The 6,970-nt window shown below is 38.5% G+C and overlaps 1 long non-coding RNA gene across 2 annotated transcripts; it reads left to right on the top strand.

Annotated features, from left to right (window-relative positions):
• The first annotated feature begins 2,574 nt into the window (after nucleotides 1–2,574).
• Nucleotides 2,575–5,215, top strand: LOC131803809 (uncharacterized). 2 transcript variants are annotated; one of them, XR_009342781.1, is made up of 2 exons: nucleotides 2,575–2,913; nucleotides 3,720–5,215. It is a non-coding gene; the product is annotated as an uncharacterized LOC131803809 (long non-coding RNA). The 2 variants fall into 2 exon arrangements; XR_009342782.1 differs by lacking the exon at nucleotides 2,575–2,913 and adding an exon at nucleotides 2,921–3,657.
• The last annotated feature ends 1,755 nt before the right edge of the window (nucleotides 5,216–6,970 follow it).

Genomic DNA, 6,970 nt, shown 5'->3' with positions numbered 1-6,970 from the left:
AAATAATTACTCTAGACACAATAGTCCAACGGATTGGTATCAGGAGATTTTGGTGGTCATTGTGCGCTGGAAATGAAGCGAGGAACCTCATTTTGTAACCATTCTTGGGTAGCGCATGCTGCGTGCGATGGTACTGAGTCCTGTTGGAATGTCCAAGGTCTGCGGCCAAAATGTTTGCGAGCTCAAGGCTTTAATACACCCTCCAGAATATTTTCGTGATAATATTCGGCATTTATTCTGATGCCACAGTCGATTAATACGAGCGGAGAGCGACCATCGGCTGTTATGGCGGCCCACACCATCAGCATGGCCGGCGCTTGAGTTCTGGTGGCAAACCGAAGGTGCACATTTTCAGCTGACCTCTTTGGTAAGTAAACGCGATCACTTTGTTTGTCCAATCACACGGCGGCCGGTTCTATGTACCGGATTGACTCGGAGGTACAATTCTCCGACCAGGGGCCGCCACCCCGGCAAATACATGTTTGTGTTCGTCCATTTTTCTGATGTGGGAGCAGCATTACCCGGAATGTTTGCTCCGTATTCTTTTTGCCCGAGCCGGGATCGAGACCAACCCCGGAACATGGTTCTGCTCCGTTTGTCGTAATCGCATCCACCACAGATCGGTCTCGGTGAGATGCAACGGATGCATGGAGTGGGTGCATTTCCGGAATTGTTCCGGCTTAAACCGGATACAGGAGTACAGCGAAAGGGACTACATTGCTTCCTGCTGCGTCAATGTAGACCCCAGTGAGTCTTCATCGTCGTCGCAATATGAGACTCCCCCGCAATCTCCTCAACAGCAATTTACGCAGCATTTGACGCCACACATTGCTGTTCAAGTTCCGGATAATGCGTCATTTCTCCAGTTAAATTGTGAGGTAAGACTAACGAAATCGTAAGCTTCATGAGTCGGAAGAACATCAAGGTCGCAGCGATCCAGGAAACGAAGCTGAGTACAACCTGCAGGCTTCAAAGTTGTAATGGATACAACGTACTGAGGAAGGATCGCTCCAGGGGTGGAGGTGGAGGATTAGCTTTCCTATTGCACCACTCTGTCCAGTACAGACCTATCTCGCCTGAGCTTGACACTAGTGACCCAACATGGAATGTATGGGGGTAGCGGTCAAGTGTGGAACCGCCGAAGTAGAGTGCTCAACGTGTACATTCTGCCGTTTAATAGCTGTGCCCCACGTTATATGCCTATATCAGTTCACATCTGGTATGCAATAACCGTCTGGTGCTAGGGGATTTCAATGCCCATCATGAATTATGGCATTCCGTCCCAGCTTGTGGCACAGGCCCACATGACACGCTGCACCTATTTCGCTGCCAAGCTAAGCCTACTCACCTAACTCCAGTCTCGTTATGGACACAACCCATACAGGTTGCATCCTTTTTGAGACAGAAAAATGGAAACCGAACGAACATAGATGTATGAGCTGCTACAACAACAACTTTGTTTGTCCACTTCCGGTGAAGCGGAGCAACTCTTTAGCTCTTTTGCGTCTATCTTCTTTCTGTTGCGGTGTAAGTTCTTGCACTTTTTGGAATTTCAATGGCTTTACCCCGAGCTCATTTTTCAATATAAATGATGACTCGATTAAATAAACACGTCTTTCAAAAAACCTGATCCTATTTTTCAGTACGAGGTTTTAGTTTGATAGTTAAAAAACTAAATAATATAGCATATATATTAAAAAGTATACATTTAGTGTTTACCTCCAAAGTAGCCTAAACACACATTTTAAGTCAAATTGATTCGAAAATATAATCAAAACCCTCGAAATAGGTAAAAGCAGGAGGTACTTTTATATGAGCGCTACTCCGAAACATTGACATTGAATCATTTCCGCGAAGAGGTCTTCTACCTGAAGCTAGATGCCAAATAAGGGCAAAATCAATTAAAAAATGTGACCAAGACCCTGGTAATAGCTAAAATCACCGGATACCTTCACATAAGAGTTATAATGAATAATTAATTATTTGAAAGAATTTGTTTTTTATTCTAAAATCTCAAATTACCAACATTTGAGGAATTTGAAAGGGGCTATATCATTTGAGGGGGTCTATATCACAATGTAGACCAACCTGATACATATTTTGTTCAAATGATAGCTCATGTAACCCCTAGGACTGTATCAAATTTAAAACTTTATCGTAACTTCTGTATAAGTAACTTTGTGTATAAGTAAGCTATATAAAATGGACTATAAAAAAGTTAGATCCGGGAACCACTCTTTTGCGATTTTTATTTTTCAACCGAAAAAATTTCCCAAACCCAAGATTATCTGTGGCTCAGTGTAATTACTAACGATAGCGCATAGAGCCCGTATAACGTTACCTATGATTTAAGGTTACTTCTACTCCACTGTTTTGTAGTCCGCATTATTACGGTGCCTCTTCATATTCGGTATTTCACTGATCGAAGTCCCAATTAAATTTGCATTTTGAGTTCTCATTCGATGGATTATTTCCATATCTAATCAAAATGGAAAATTTGGGTATGGCAACCATATAACAGAATGTATAGGAAATATGCAAACTTTCTCAATTTTTTCGTTTTTTTTTTTTAATAAGAATTTTCAATTCCAAAAGGAATTCTGAAACAATTCTACACAAAGTTCCATATCATAATAGAATAGTAAATTTTTTCAGTTCCGCGATTTTTCTCAAAAATTTCTTTCATGACAACGATTCCATTGTAATTACAAATAAACAAAAGAAAATTTGAGTCAAATCGGCCCAACCATTCTCAACTGATGTGATACTATACTTCTTCAAATTTAAAGAAGTAGCGACTTTATTCACCGGAATTGTTTCAAATTTGGTATTTGAAATTCGTAATGGATACTACAGCCTATGACAGAAAATTATCTGTGCAGGCCCACGTTTTGGTATAGCCTCCATATAATGGTACCTCCCTATATTCGATATTTTGATAATTTTAGCTACATTATTAACCGATTTTTTGCAAGTTTCGCATTTCAATATTGTAATGGCTTGTGACAAAAGTTGCCTATGCATGTCCACGTCGTCGTATGGAACGTAATATAAGGCTACATTCCGTATTTTTTAGATTTTAATAGAATTTTTATCGGACCTTTGCCTTCTCATGTCGTCCACAGAAGTTCTTGGGTCGGCATTGTGGTTTGTCTAAATACTTTCCCATTACGCCTTATAAGGGGTCAACGAAGTATTCTTATCCATGGTCTAAATGCCTTGTAAACCTTGTTCTTAATTTTCAATTTAACGCTGATAGCTGTGGCTTGTGCAAACTACTTAAACGATTTGTCGACTATGTCCCCCAGATAGTTCCCCTTGACCTGGTCATTCAGCTGGGTTCACATCTCCGCAGACAAGGCAGGAAAGGGTGTGGCCGTGGACTTAGTGGCGGATATTTTCATATACCGCGAGATAGATTGTAGATAAAAATACTAATTCAAATTGTTTTTAAAGGCATTGTCCAATTTGAAGTTAAGAAAAGTTAGTTTTCAATTATTTTTCTACATTGACAAATTTTGGGTTCCAATTGTCCGACGCACATGTATATATTTTCAAAACTTTAAGTTTTTCTCGTCGTGGATGATATAAAATATTTATGTCCGAAAAATTCTCTTTTCTTTCGAATAAACACATTAAATATTAAATGAATTTATTGTAATTTCGATTACAATAACAAATGAATAAATATTTTCAAATATATGTTTATCTCTTTTCAGCCTATGGTACCTTTACCAACATCCAATTCCAGTGCTCAATATTTGAAAACGAAAAATAACTGCAACAATAACGGTGTCTCTTCGACAGCAACCAACAAGAATGGCAACAACAAGGCCAAAGATAAAAAATCGAATCAGAAAAACAATCGACCACGGCTGGAGTCGGAATCATCATCCGATGTGGATAATCACAAGAATGCTATGATGTTCGAAATGGACATGTAAAGCGCAACCCAAACTCCAAAATGATTTTCCAAAATTTATAAAACAAAAGCACCCACCAACTAACCATGGAGCAAACTAAAAATAAGTGGTACTCTACAAAATTTTGTATTGAATGGAAATTTGAAAAAGAAATCAAATCGTCGTGTTTCATCAGAACATATTAACAAACATACATACAAGCATACATACATCAATACACAATATATATCCATTTGAAATTGTTTACTTAGCTATTAGAGAAAGTAATTTTAATAATGTTATTACACACAGCAACAAATATTGTAGTAGGCTAGTATATAGTTATCCTAGTTTGAGAGTATTTAAAAGAAAACATCTAAATATTCATCATCTATAGGAAGAGTAATAATTGCCTTATAAGAAACAAATTATGTATTTGAATACAACAATAATACCTTAAAAACCCACACTAACATCAAGATGCATGCGTATATATATTGCTCAAAAAATATCCCCACAATCCCCTTGAATTTTTTTGTTAGCACATTTGGCCCTTTTAAACAATTTGTATATTTTTGTTTTCTATTTATTAAAAAAAGAAAGATAATTATATTAATTTGATTTCTGTTTGCCTTTCACACACACATAAATATATAACGGTTGTAGAAATTCCAAATATTATTTGCGAAACACAGCACTTTAAAAAAAGACTTTAAACATTTTATAAAAATTGTTAGAAACTTTAATTTTTTTGTTATCATATGTAATTATTATTTTTATTTTCTTCTCTAAGAAAAATCCAATATTGTTATAAAATTTAAAATTTTGTTAATTCTATTAAAAAATTAAAAAAAAAAACATACATTTACCCCACAAAAAAGAAAAACCTCTTGTGCATGCATGCCTCAAATATGAAATTTTTCAAAACGAAAATGAAATCAATTTGAGTTTACAAAAGAGAACGAACATGAATGTTTCTTCTGCTTGTTCTACACACGAAGTATATTTATATAAATAGGGTTCACTTCTATATTCATCAATTACAATTGTTCATATCAAACACATTTATATAAATTGTATGTACTCCTGTATGAGGAATCTTTTTTATTATTATTATTTCTAATGTTATGCCACATATACATACACACATATATATTGAAGTTATTCCTTACAAAAATATAGTATATACAACGTTTAATACTGTATCGATTGCATACGAAAGAAGAAACCTCAAGAGTTTTTTTTATTAAAAATTATTATGTATGTACACTACTTTTTCCTTAATTGTGAATAAAACATTTTAAATGAAAATATCAATTTTGTATTATTAATACTTGCAAAATCAGGAAAGTAGAGAATTCCTTTAAATATATAGAGGTGAGATAAAAAAAACTGCAACAAAGTCAAAGGCCATAATTCTTACATTTTTTAAATTTTATTGAATAAAAGCAAAAAAATGTCGGAAATAAAATCAAATTTTAGAATAAGTTTTGATTTGTTCGAATTGGTCACCTTTGGCACGTATTATGGCCTTCAAACGGCCAATGAAAACATCACACACTGCCCGAATGTTGCTCTGCAGTATTTTGGCCCATTCCTGGCGAAGCGCTTGCTTGAGGTGATCGACACTATGGTATTTTTTAGTAGCAACCTTGCTTTCCAAAATAATTACTCTAGACACAATATTCCAACGGATTGGTATCAGGAGATTTTGGTGGTCATTGTGCGCTGGAAATGAAGCGAGGAACCTCATTTTGTAACCATTCTTGGGTAGCGCATGCTGCGTGCGATGGTACTGAGTCCTGTTGGAATGTCCAAGGTCTGCGGCCAAAATGTTTGCGAGCTCAAGGCTTTAATACACCCTCCAGAATATTTTCGTGATAATATTCGGCATTTATTCTGATGCCACAGTCGATTAATACGAGCGGAGAGCGACCATCGGCTGTTATGGCGGCCCACACCATCAGCATGGCCGGCGCTTGAGTTCTGGTGGCAAACCGAAGGTGCACATTTTCAGCTGACCTCTTTGGTAAGTAAACGCGATCACTTTGTTTGTCCAATCACACGGCGGCCGGTTCTATGTACCGGATTGACTCGGAGGTACAATTCTCCGACCAGGGGCCGCCACCCCGGCAAATACATGTTTGTGTTCGTCCATTTTTCTGATGTGGGAGCAGCATTACCCGGAATGTTTGCTCCGTATTCTTTTTGCCCGAGCCGGGATCGAGACCAACCCCGGAACATGGTTCTGCTCCGTTTGTCGTAATCGCATCCACCACAGATCGGTCTCGGTGAGATGCAACGGATGCATGGAGTGGGTGCATTTCCGGAATTGTTCCGGCTTAAACCGGATACAGGAGTACAGCGAAAGGGACTACATTGCTTCCTGCTGCGTCAATGTAGACCCCAGTGAGTCTTCATCGTCGTCGCAATATGAGACTCCCCCGCAATCTCCTCAACAGCAATTTACGCAGCATTTGACGCCACACATTGCTGTTCAAGTTCCGGATAATGCGTCATTTCTCCAGTTAAATTGTGAGGTAAGACTAACGAAATCGTAAGCTTCATGAGTCGGAAGAACATCAAGGTCGCAGCGATCCAGGAAACGAAGCTGAGTACAACCTGCAGGCTTCAAAGTTGTAATGGATACAACGTACTGAGGAAGGATCGCTCCAGGGGTGGAGGTGGAGGATTAGCTTTCCTATTGCACCACTCTGTCCAGTACAGACCTATCTCGCCTGAGCTTGACACTAGTGACCCAACATGGAATGTATGGGGGTAGCGGTCAAGTGTGGAACCGCCGAAGTAGAGTGCTCAACGTGTACATTCTGCCGTTTAATAGCTGTGCCCCACGTTATATGCCTATATCAGTTCACATCTGGTATGCAATAACCGTCTGGTGCTAGGGGATTTCAATGCCCATCATGAATTATGGCATTCCGTCCCAGCTTGTGGCACAGGCCCACATGACACGCTGCACCTATTTCGCTGCCAAGCTAAGCCTACTCACCTAACTCCAGTCTCGTTATGGACACAACCCATACAGGTTGCATCCTTTTTGAGACAGA

Source organism: Musca domestica, unplaced genomic scaffold, assembly GCF_030504385.1.
Source record: "Musca domestica strain aabys unplaced genomic scaffold, Musca_domestica.polishedcontigs.V.1.1 10, whole genome shotgun sequence".
NCBI classification, from domain to species: Eukaryota; Metazoa; Arthropoda; class Insecta; order Diptera; family Muscidae; genus Musca; species Musca domestica.
Note: the sequence above shows the minus strand (reverse complement) of the source record. Positions and strands in the feature narration are given on the sequence as shown.